We start from the raw sequence: 13,108 nt of genomic DNA on the forward strand, positions 1-13,108 counted from the left end.
GCTCTCCCCCTCCGAAGTGGCGCAACGCATCAAGGAGGCGATGGAGCCTTCATGGGACGATGTTGGCGCCGTTCTTGATTTTGTGTATCTGGTGCCGGGGCATCCCCAATGCGGCTAGAACTGAGGTACATTGACTTCGTAAGTTCTCTTTCCCCGTGCCTTCTTTTTAATTGAACTCTCGACCCCTTGATGCCGATATTGAGATAGTGGGACCAGTCGAAGAGACTCGTCTTTATGGATCACCTGACCCCAGTGCCAAAGGACCCACTCATGGTGGCCGTGAATCACACCGTGGCCGAGTAGCAAAAGAAGGCCAAGGAGGAAGAGAGGAGGAAGAAGCAACAGAAGTTGTGGGCATGGGAGCAAGGAGAGGAGACAGACAGTGACGATGACGATGATGATGATGAGGAGGAGGATGACGAGGTAGTTGCCGACATTGAGTGGGACGACCCGGTGGGTGAGGATATGCTGACAGGTATCCACTCGTCAGCGTAGGGGCCTTTCCCGTTCCACGCGATGGAAAGCGCGTCCGTGGGGCTAGCGGAGATGGGCCGAACCATCGGCATGCCCCAAGAGATAGCAGGAGCGGGTGGGTCTGCCACTGCGCCTAAGGTGCTAGCATAGGGGGGTAGCCCCACCGCCACACCTCAAGAGCCATCTAGGGTGGGCGGATCTACCGTCGTGCCTGAGGTGTCGGTGGAGGAGGGCGGCTCTGCTTCTGCGCCCTCGAACATGAAGGAGGTGGGCCCCTCTGCCCAGGAGCAGGGGGCGGGCTCAAAATGGTCTTGCCCCAATGAGGCGGAGTAGAGGCCCGGGGGTTCGTCCCCCAAATGTCTCCACCGCCCAACAGCGCCAACGTAAGTCACCAGCTTCTCTGTTTTCTCTATTTTTGCCTGTTGTCATCGTGACTCACGCCTTTTGTTTCTTCTGTAGCATCGGGAGGTCGGTCAGATGGGGCACTTCTTTAGCGCTGGTGCCCAAGAAGAGCATCACCATTTAGGCAAGGCAGGGGTCGTCGCTTGATGTCGCTCCCGTTTTGGGCGAGAGCGGAGCCGGCGTCATAGCCTCCTCGGCCGGTAAGGCACCGCCTGTGGTGGTGCCTATATCCTCAGTGGATCAAGCGGTAAGCAAGGCTAAGGGAGCACTCTCAGAGGTCACCGAGCAATTGGCGATGGAAGCAATTTCGCTGCCGACATCAGGACAGGCGGAGCAGCCGACCGTACTCGTTGTGTCGACCACGGCGGGCGTGGCGTAGTCGGATGAGATCCCACTGACGGAGGTGGAGGTGACGGTGGCTATGACTGATGGGTCATAGCTAGAAGCTACGATGGTGACGCCCAAGGCAGTAGCGCGTCCCGTGCTACCGGTGGCCCTAGAGACGACGCCCGTCGTGGGCAGGACGGAGGGGGTCATGGCTGAGGGACCCCGGACACCACCGCGGTTGCCGAGGAGACTGATAAGGAGCTATCCCTAGTCCTAACACCCATGCGGGATGAGCCCCTGCTCTGATGGGCGAGTCCATGGGACCTGTTGTCAAAACTCTTCACCCTCGATGATGTCGCCGATGGCATGGTGCGAGAGAGTCTCAATGAGGGGATCACGGCTGCGCTAGAAGTTTTGAACCAGGCCAGGGGTGTCCTATGAGACATCATTGTTCCCACTGGCCAGGTATTCACTTAGTCTTGCCTCTCGCTCTTCTCTTTCTTCATTTATTTTTGTTTTCTGACCATCGTCTTTTTTAGTCTCTTATTGCTCGTAGCCGGGAGAAATCTCGATTCCTTCACGAACATAAGGAGGACTGGAACCACCTCATCGATGAGGCATGGCTGCACAAGGATGTGACCACCCAGCTTCAATAGAGGGTGGCCGAGGTTACTCCCCTTGCCTCAGAGGTGGATAAGCTTCAATGGTAGGAAGCCGAGGCCCGCTAGGACGCGGAGGACGCTGAGAATTCTTTTGATGAACTATTGGAGAGAGTACGGTGGGATGAGGAGGAGGCCACCAGAGTGTGGAAGGAGCGGGACGAGCTACTCTAGCGGGATGTCGAGACCCACTAGCGGATCATCGACATCCTGGCCGAGGCCGAGAAGGAGCGGGATCTCAGGCTGGGAGCCGAGGAGAGGTCCACGGCCCTAGAACAGAGGGCAAAACTGGACGCTGAGGCGGTCACCCGACAGCGCAAGGAGCAAGATGAGCTATGCTATACTGTGGAGAGGCTCCACTCGGAGCGTGGCCCAGCCCACGAGGAGCGTGACCAGGCCATCCGAGAGCGCGATGAGGCGCAACAGAGGATCAACTCCCTCTAGGCCGAGCTTGGAACCACAAAAGCCCAGAGGCTAGAGGCCAAGGGCACCGCTGCCGGACTGGCCATGGATCTTGCTGAGGCGAGGAGTCTTCTTTAGGCAGAGAGCGATGAGCTCAATGTCCTAAAGATTGCCCTTGGCATAGTCTACGACGACCTATAGGTGGTGCAGGCAGAGGGGACCAGCTCACTCGCGGCTCGTGCCATAGATATCAGAGCACGGGTGCGCCAGCTAGAGAAGGAAGCGCTTCGCTTAGGGATCACCCAAGCCTTCACCATCACCCGCTCGCATTACGATGAAAGCATCGACTTGGAGGCGATGAGCCTCGGTTATGCGCTGGGCTACAAAGCCTCCGAGCTAGATGAAATAGAAGCGGCGGTGGCTCCTCTTGCGGAAACCCTACCGTGCAAACTTGAAGATATAGTTCTCCCCCAGAGGGGGTAGTTAGTCAAATAGGTCTGATGGACATTATTTGTAATCTATGGACAGGTGTCGGCACTTTTGTATCTTAAAAACATATTCTTAATTTTATATCGTTAAACAAATTCATAATTTCGTTTCGTTTGATTGAACTTGCTTTCCTCCCTTTTTGCATTCAAAAAAGGGGCTCATGCAATCTGACCCTTTCGTTCCTTAAGAATCGTAGGGCCTGAGGTGTGTAAGAGGGAAACTTCGATTATGCTGGTGAGCAAAGTTACCATAGCCATCAGGGCATATGTTTTTTGTAGTCTGACCAGGCATGCTCAGTTATTTGTTCCCACAAACCTTGCCACTAACTTTAATGAGAGGAAGAGGTCCAACGCAGCAACTGTTTTGAAAAAGGAGGTATTTATACCTTTATCTGCCCCTGAGTGAGATCCGGCCCCTTGTGGTTGCTGGGGTCAAATGTCACTGAAGACCAAAGAGGGGATAGAGAAACTACTTTCGTACTCGCATGTACCCCTTCCTTAGGATTTTAGTTATCGTTCTACAACCATGTGCTTGGTCTCTTTGTAAGTCCAACTTTCCTCGAGCCCCTACGTGTGGCGGGGATTTGGTCAAGGGTCGGCCCATTTTTGTGACCGTTGCCCCATCCACGGTTTTCGCAACCAGAGGGGTTGAGGTGACGTCGCTTGCCTCGATGGCTCGAGTGATGAGCTTGATGAGCTTGCTAACGGGGATGTTCGAACAAAATCCAGTCTCATCACTCGCGACAGGGTCGGCAAAACCCTCGGGTGGCATTCCATTGCTCCTTAACCCGCCTTCCAATAGACTCCCCCTCAATGGGGATTCTATGGGCTCGGCTAGAGGCTGGATCGAACGAGAAGGTTGAGATGACCCTATCCGCCTCTATGCGGTTTGGGCGAAGGCCGCTGAGGCTCATCTGCGTTTTCTCCCTTGGCTCTTGTTCAACATGAGGTGGCCTCAGGCCCTTCACGGGCTGGCCTTCGAACCTTGGTTTCTTGATCTAGGATCGAGCGGCTTGAGCCCCCGAGCCCCTTGGGGTCTGATAGGGGTCGGCCATGTTTCACGCGTCACCCTGTCCTCGGTTTCCACAACCAAAGGAGCTGAGCTAACGACACTTGCTTCGATGGCTCGAGTGTCGCGCTCAATGAGCTCGCTAACGGGCATATTCGAGTGGAATCCGGGTCCGTCATCCGCTGACGGGGTCGGGAGAGCCCTTATGTGGCATTCCACTACTTCTTAGCCCACCTCCCAGCACATGCCCGAGCCGTTCGATAGGCTCAGGTGGCCCGTTGGCCTCTCCTCGACGGAGATTCTGTGGGTTTGGCTCGAGGTTAGAATTGATCGAGAAAGGTCGAGATGTCTCTGTCCGCTTCTGAGTGGGGTTGGGCAAGGCCGCTAGGGCTCATCTCATTTTTTCCCCTGGCACTGGTTGATGCGAGGCGGCCTCGAGCCCTTTACGGGCTGGCCTTTGAACCTTGGTCTGTCGCCGCTCACATCGAGTGAGGCAACTACCGCTTCATGACATGACGTGAAGCATTGAGATGCAACAATTGCATATGCAACACTTGGATATATGGGATGAATGTACGATATAATGGAAACAAAAGCGAGGGTCGGTGATGTTACCTTGGTGGCGTGAGTGATGGGGAGTGCTTACTGGACATGTCTGTGTAGGGTTTGGGTCCGACGTTTGCGATGGGGCCGGCATAACCTGCACGAGCATCGCAATTTTTTGTTTCTATCTCTCGATAGCGATCCGAGCCATTCGATCGACTTGGGCGACCTGACGGCTTCTCCTTGAAGGAGATTCCATAGGTAGATCCCTCTGAACCCTTCTCGAGAAGGTGGATGCTAAAGCTTGGGGTGCGGGGACAAAGAATTCGATCATGCTGGTGAACAAAAACGCCGTAGCCGCTAGGGCGTAGGGTCTAGCGGTTCGACTAGTTTTACTCAAAGTTTACACCCGCACACCATGCCTCCGGTTTTAAATGTAAGGAGGGGTCGGGCAAAGAGAATGTTTAAACGAGTAAACACTCTCGGCGGCCCCCGAGCGATGTCGCGCCCCTACCGTTGCTGGGGTCAGAGGCTCGGTAGTGAAATTGATACGTAAAGTAAGTAAATAAGGGTGCTTATCTTTCGACGACCATTTGGTTTCTCAACCTCATCGCTCGACGTTCGCCTGGGCTGTCCGATCGACACGGGAGGCCAATTGGTCTCCCCTTGATGGACGTTTCATCATTGGGCCCTTCCAGGTCCTATCTAGGAAGGCAGAGAGCCGCCTGCATGCGGTTGTGCCTTATTTCTCATGCCTGCCTTGCGATAGTGGTGGGCCATGCCCAAGCCATGTCCCATTTGACCCAGCGCTGTCTCGTCAAGCTAGGCGAGTCCCGTTGGTCAAGACGTGTCCCATTGAATTCCCGTCCGCATTGAATAGGGGAAGGGAGAGGGTTTTTCACCCCAACCCTTCGCCTTTCTCCAACTACCGCGTCTCCTTAAATAGGGGAAGGGAGAGGGTTCTCGTCCTGTTCCTCCACCTATTCTTGAACTACTGCCTCTCCTCCTTCTTCCTTCTCGCTGAGTGCGTTCATGCATCGCGGCGGTTCCTAAGTGAGATAAGGTGAAGCGAGGGAGGGGAGAACTCACAGATCTGTTCATGAATCTAGAGCATGATGTTGAGCTAGAGGTCATCCAATGTAGATGAGATGGTGCTGGCCGCCTTCACCGAGAAGGGGCTGCTTCCACCGAAGGAGGAGGCGCACTGGAGGGTGCTGCATGTCGCCGGCTTTATCACCGTCTGCGAGGCCTTCGTCGGGATGGAGCTGTATGGAGACTTCTTCTGGTGAATCTTCTCCGGGCAAGCCTTGTCGGTGGGGAAGCCGCCTAGGACGACATCAATGGGGGGTTTCGCCCTTGTAGCCGCTCAGGTTGGCCAGTTCATCCAGTTTGATGACATGTCGGAGACATCCACCGGCCATGGCGGCCATACTTCGGTGGCAATGTCCCCATCCAGGAGCTGCCCCATCTCGAGGTGCCGTTGTCATAGTTATGGCTGATCACGATGGCATAGTCCCCTGATGCCCTAGTGAAGATACCACGGTCACCAACATGGTGCTCGACATTGTAGACGATGGCACCTTCAGGGATCCCGTAGAGCGGTAGGACGTTGCTAATGGAGAGCATGGCGCGGTGGCCACAGTAGTATTTAGAGTAGAAGTGGTCAGCAAATGTAACCATTTAAGTTGTGGGGGTGCTTCCATGTGAATAGTTTTTTGTATTCATGAATACATCAGTCCCTTTTCGTGATGAAATCACTTTGTAAAGGGAAGTTTGTCCCATCCATTTCCTAGCAATGGTCATGCCGTTCGGACAATTTGGGCTACCTGCTTGAAACAAGAATTTCCTTCAGATATAAAGGATGCGGACATCCCATGCAAGAATTTAGTTTAGAGGTGCTAGAGACTGCAGCTCAGCAGGATGAGACCATCAGGAGCATAGCAGCTATAGAGGAGGAGGAGCTTGATGCTCAGCAAGAGGGGATTGTCGCGAGCGACCCCAGTGATAGCTCAGATGATGACTACCAGCCTATTCCTCATATGCCTCCACATCTACATGACCATGAGGCCGGTAGTTCTAGTTTAGCTCCACCTGCATCGTAGACAGACCCCACTCTACTTGCCATACTTGAGCGGATGAGGCAAGATCAGGCTCACCAGGCTTAGGAGATAGCTGCCACATTTGCATAGTTTCAGACTAGGCAGGATGAGTTCCAGCGACAGCAGCAGGCGATCCAGCAGTAGCAGTAGGCTATATAGCAGCAGCAGCAGGCCATGCATCAGCAGCAGCTTCTCATCCTACAATAGCTACTTGGGTTTATGCAACATGTTGTGACAGCTATTGGGGCTCCACCACCACAGCCTGGTCAGCCTGCCACCACTTCTATGACTCTAGCTTTACAGCCTAGTTAGCTTCAGAGTTAGGGATAGCCACCAGCACAATTTGCTTCACCTATAGAGCAGGTGTCCCAGTGGTTTGCCTCGCCAGTGCTAGCCCCGCAGTTCACACCTCTTCAGACGGGCTTCACACCGGCTCAGACTTCCTCGCTGCTAGTGCCAGATACCTCAGTCTCTAGGAGCCTTGGAGCAACTTTTAGTGAGTTGATAGGGTAGCCTACTCCGCCATATTTACATGTCCTAGGTCCTTCTACAATTGCACCTATTACTGGGACTACAGAGACGCTCCCTTCTTCTGTTGCATCATCAGAGCCGCCTGCTTCAGTGATAGCTGCACAATCTATGGCCGCTCCAGTCCCTGATCTGACCCAGACCGCTTTAGCATCGCTTCCAGCTACACAGGGTTAGACAACTTAAAGCTTAGGGTCAGATGATGATGGCACATAGTTCTAGCTCGCTCCTCGTACCTTAGCTCCCGACTCGTTCGCTGCAGCCCCACCAACCGACCCTTAGGTTTTGGTGTTTGACGCCAAAGGGGGAGAGGGATCGAGTATGTTAGACTTAGGGGGAGCGACTACTTATCTAGGGGGAGCTTAGTATTCTATTATATTTGGTTTTTATTTGTGATACACTATTATGCATTCGTGTGTTTACTTTTATGCATCAAACTATATTTATGTGACAGTGATATCTACGTGATCGTGATATGTGACATGTGTGCTCTCTACTTTGAATATTTTATATGTCATATCACTAGTGTTATGCTCATTTGCTTTGCTTCCGCGTTTTACTCTGATGCAAATGAGCTTTATTACTTGTACTCATGCTTATTTCATATCTTTTGAGTACATCATGTTGGCTTGGGTCATATAAGCTTGCATAACTCTTTTGTTCTTATTGTCAAAAGCTTATATGAACCAAACATGTTAAAAACCTTAACTCTTTCACATACTCGAGGTGGTATTGTCATCAATCACCAAAAAGGGGGAGATTGAAAGTATATAGGCCCCTAGTTGGGTTTCAGTGATTAATGACAATACGTGATTACTATGACTAACGTGTGTTTTGCAGAGGCAATTAAGTTAGGTCATGGTAATGGAGATCGATTGGACTATCATGGTGGTCATGCCCCTATGATGGAAATCATTTTGGTTTTCAAAGGATGGACGATAAGGTTAAGGATGGACTAGTTCTGAGTGTCGATTGGAGTTGAAGAGACACTTAGAGTAGTTTAGGACTTTATTTTTCCTTTGGCCATACTATTAAGGAGGGTATGGATGGGTAGCTTTACCTAGGTGAGTCTAGTGAGTTAGGTGTGGTGCACACTTGCTAAATCTAGCACTAGGTAGCTCCTAAGAAGCCCTTAGATCCATTAGAGCAAACTTCATTCACATATGATCGAGAGTTGGAAGTGAATGGAGGATCAAATACTGACCGAATGCTGGCTCCGGGTTGACCGGACGCTGGCGCAGAGTCTGGTCAGTTCATTTGATCAAGATGAAATCATCTGGTGTGACCAGACGCTGAGTGGTGAAGTGACCGGACGCTGGGTCCTAGTGTCCGATCGACTCTAGTAAGATTCTAGAGAGGGAAAATCACAACCGGACGTGTCCAGACACCACTTAAACACTGGAGTTCAGGGAGAACTGACCGGAGCGTCCGGTCAACATGACCGGAGCGTCCGATCACCCCGCAGAGGCACATAATGGTTTGTTTTTCAGCCATGGTTATAAATACTTCCTCCATTCGTGTGTGGGGGTACTTTTACTCATTCCAACAGCTGAGAAACACCTTTGAGAGTGCCAAGAAGAGCAAGGTCCTAGTGAGGTGATTGAGATTTGAGAATCCCCAAGAGAGCCCTCATTAGTGAGATCAAGAGTTGCAAAGTGTGCATCCACCCTTCTCATTAGGCTTGCCGTGGTCAAGTGAGAGTTCGTGCTTGTTACTCTTAGTGATCGCCATCACCTAGATGGCTTGGTGGTGATTGGGAGTTTGGTGATCATCCGGCGGAGCTTGTGGATGACCCAACTCAAGTTGTGAGCGGTTGTGGGTGATTCACCGCGACGGAGTGTCAAAGAATCAACCCGTAGAGAGCACTTGATCCATGCGCGGATCAAGGGGGAGCGACACCCTTGCGCGGGTGCTCTAACGAGGACTAGTGGGGAGTGGCGACTCTCCGATACCATGGCAAAACATCACTGCGTTCCTCCTTCTCTCTTTACTTTGAGCATTTACTTTGAGCAATTCAATTCTTGTCATTTACATTCATAGAATTATCATGCTAGAGTAGGATTGGAAGATAGGTTTCTAAACTTTTGTGCGGTAGATCAATAGAAACACTTTCTAGGCACAAGGGGTTAATTGAGCTAACCATAGGACTTAATTATTGTAAAAAAATTTAGAATTAGCCCAATTCACCCCCCTCTTGGGCATCTTGATCCTTTCAATTGGTATCAGAGCCTCGTGGTCACGTATTTAGGCTTAACTGCCTAGAGAAAGATGTCTCACGGGGATGGACCTCCTCCTATCTTTGAGGGGGATGATTTTCCATATTGGAAAATCCGCATGGAGGCGTATTTATAAGCTCTAGATGTTGGAATACTTAGAGCCGCCTCACAAGGCTTCCCAAAACCTCGGGATGCTACACACCTACAAGGCAATGAGGTGAATTACGAAAAATGGAATGCAAAGGCTCGAAACACCATCTTTAGAGGCCTTTGCAAAGATGTGTTCAACCGGGCGAGGAACCACAAAGACGCCCATGCACTATGGTCGGACGTTTGTGCGCTCCATGAGGGAACAAAGAGTGAGCATGAGGAATGCTATTATCTTGTCATGAAAAAGCTTAACTCTTTTGAGATGCTTCCCAAAGAATGTGCTAATGAAATGTATTCACGCTTGAATATTCTTGTAGAGGAAGTCAATGGGCTTGGACTCACTCAAACACAACCATCCGATGTTGTAAGAAAGATCTTGAGTGTCCTCCCCATTGACAAATATGGGTATATTGTGACTGTGCTTCATCAAGGTGATCTTTCCACCGCTACACCAACACAAATCTTGGGAAAGATCAATGCTCATGAGATGTACATGCACATCACACGACAAGATGGCTCATCCTCTACTAAGAAGAAAGAAAAAGACTTAGCATTCAAAGCTAGCCAAGAGAAGGGCAAAGCAAGGCTTGAGTATGAGAGCTCAAGTGATGATAAAGTTGATGATGCAAGCCTTGTTCTCATGGTGAAAAGAACCGCCAAGATGCTAAAGAAGCTCAATAAGAGTGGCATCAAGTTCGATAGCAAGAAGAAGAAGTTCTTCACAAGCTCCAGAAGGAAGCCAATCTCTGAGATGGATTGCTACAATTGTGGAGAACTTGGTCATCTAGCACATCAATGCACAAAGCCCAAGAAAGACAAGTACAAGAACAAGTATAAGGGCAAGAAAGATGACTCAAGCAATGAAAAAGAAGATGAGAAGAAGAAAAACAAGCCATACAAGAAGAGAGAAGGCAAGAAGAAGGACTTCCATAAGAAAAAGAAAAGTGGAAAGGCATACATCATCGGTGATTGGCTCATGGACACTGATTCATCTAGTGGCTCATCCAATGATGATAGTGACAACGAGAAGGTGGCCGCCATTGTTATTGACTCTTCATCATCTTCACACCACCACCACCACCATCCCCTACACACCTATGCCTTATGGCCAAGGGTGATCGCAAGGTATCAAATGATGATAGTAGTGGTGATGAACATGCTAGCAATGATGATAGTGATAGTGATAGTGATGATGATGAATATGAATCACCTTCTTATGATGATCTTGTTAAATTGCTAAATCAATACACTAAGATCATTAGAAAGAGTAGAGTTAAGAATGAAAAACTAGAGGCTAAGAATGATTCACTTTTAGCAAAATGTGATATAGCCGAAAAGGCTAGTGTTGAGCTTAGAGAAGCAAATGATGCTATATCATCCAAACTCAAGGAGCTCAAATCTTCTAAGAAAGAGCTTAAAGATAAACATGATAAACTTAAGGGGATGCACCAAGAGCTCATCACTAGCCACAACAAGCTAAAAGAAGAATATACTACTCTTAAGATTAATCATGATAATCTTGTCATTGCTCAAGAATTTCTATCCAATGAGCCACAAGATGCTACTAACAATGTTGTTAAGATTGATATAGCTACATCATGTGATGATTTGATCATTGAGAGCATTAAGCAAAGTTCTAGTAGCAAGGGCAAGCAAGTGGTTGAGGCCGATGATTATGATGAGTTTGTCAAGCTCAAGAATGACAATGAAAAGCTCAAGAAAGATCTTGAAGAGCTCAAGACCACCAACATCATAGTGCTTGAAACTAGTGATCATGATGGTGACTTGATTCTTGAGAATGAGAAGCTCCAAGAAGAGAACAAGAAGCTCAAGCAAGAGAAAAATAATGATGCTCTCAAGGAAGAGAACAAGAAGCACAAGTTAGAGAAAGAGCATCTCAAGATTGGATTGAGCAAGTTTACAAGAGGCAAGCATCTTCAAAGTGAGCTACTAATGAACACAGCCATGAAGATGGATAGAAGTGGCATTGGGTACATGGTAAACAAAGAAAAGAAGGCTCAAGCTCAACAACAACAAAAGCCAAAGCCAAAGAAGTATTTTGAGTGTGGACAAGAAGGCCACTTTGCCCATGAGTGCCAAACTCCACCACCACAACCCTTGCCCAAGCATGCTAGACCTTTTGCCTTCAATGCTCATTACATGCTTAGAAAGGATTCTAGTGGAAAGATGAAAGTCATGTTCTTAGGACCTCCAAACAAGAATAGGCCTAAGAAAATTTGGGTTGCAAAGTCACTTGTTGAGAAGGTGAAGGGCCCTCAACAAGTTTGGGTTCCTAAAGCTTGATCTCTTGTGTGTAGGTGAACTACAAGACCGGTGGAAGTCATTGGGTTATTGATAGTGGTTGCACACAACATATGACCGGTGATCCTCGTATGTTCACCTCACTAGATGAAGAAGTAGATGGACAAGAAAGAATCACATTTGGAGATAATTCTAAGGGCAAGGTTAAAGGATTGGGCAAAGTGGCAATATCAAATGATCATTCTATCTCAAATGTGCTCTATGTTGCTTCATTGAGCTTCAACTTGCTATCCGTTGGACAATTGTGTGATCATGGCTTCCAATGCTTGTTCACTGAGAAGGAAGTTGTTGTATCTAAGAAGGATGATGATCAAGTGATATTCAAAGGATTTAGATATAGCAACCTATACTTAGTAGATTTCACCTCCAAAGATGCTAACTTGAAAACATGCCTATTGACCAAAACAACACTTGGGTGGCTATGGCATAGAAGACTTGCTCATGTTGGGAGGAGCTCACTCAAGAAGCTAATGAAGAATGATTTGGTGAGAGGGTTGAAGGATGTGAAGTTTGAGAAGGACAAGCTTTGTAGTGCATGTCAAGCCGACAAGCAAGTTGCAAATACTCATCCAATAAAAGCTTTCATATCAACCACAAGAGTGCTAGAACTCCTTCACATGGACTTATTTGGACCAATAACATATAAGAGTTTGGGAGGAAATCTTTATTGTCTTGTGATTGTTGATGACTATTCAAGATACACATGGGTATTCTTCCTTCATGACAAATCCAAAGTTGCATCTTGCTTCAAGAAGTTTGCCAAGAGAGCATAAAATGAGTTTGAAGTGAAGCTCAAGAAGATTAGAAGTGACAATGGGAAGGAATTTGACAATACAAATATTGAAGCCTATTGTGATGAAGTTGGGATCAAGCATGAGGTCTCCGCAATATATACTCCTCAACAAAATGGTGTAGTTGAGAGAAAGAACCGGACATTGATCACTCTTGCAAGAAAAATGCTAGATGAGTACAACACCCCCGAAGCTATATGGGTGGAAGCTATCAACACCGCATGCTATGCATCCAACCGCCTATTCCTTCAAAAGTTCCTTGGCAAGACACCTTATGAGTTGCTCAATGGGAAGAAGCCGGACGTCTCCTTCTTTAGGGTGTTTGGTTGCAAATGCTACATCTACAAGAAGCGGCAACACCTAGGGAAGTTTCAACGATGTTGTGATATTGGTTTTCTTGTTGGTTACTCATCAAAGTCCAAAGCATATAGAGTATTTAATCATGCCACCAGCTTGGTTGAAGAAACATATGATGTGGAATTTGATGAATCTAACGGCTCCCAAGGAGTCATGAGAATCTTGATGATGTAGGTGATGAACCATTGAGGGAGGCTATGAAGAACATTCCAGTTGGAGACATCAAGCCTAAAGATGATGAAGATGATGTACAAGTAATTGATCCACCTTCTTCATCAAATGTGCCACAAGATGGTGATAAAGATGGGAGAGTAGAAAATGAAGACACTTATGTCTCCCAT

This window comes from Miscanthus floridulus, chromosome 5 (assembly GCF_019320115.1).
Source record: "Miscanthus floridulus cultivar M001 chromosome 5, ASM1932011v1, whole genome shotgun sequence".
Lineage (NCBI taxonomy): Eukaryota > Viridiplantae > Streptophyta > Magnoliopsida > Poales > Poaceae > Miscanthus > Miscanthus floridulus.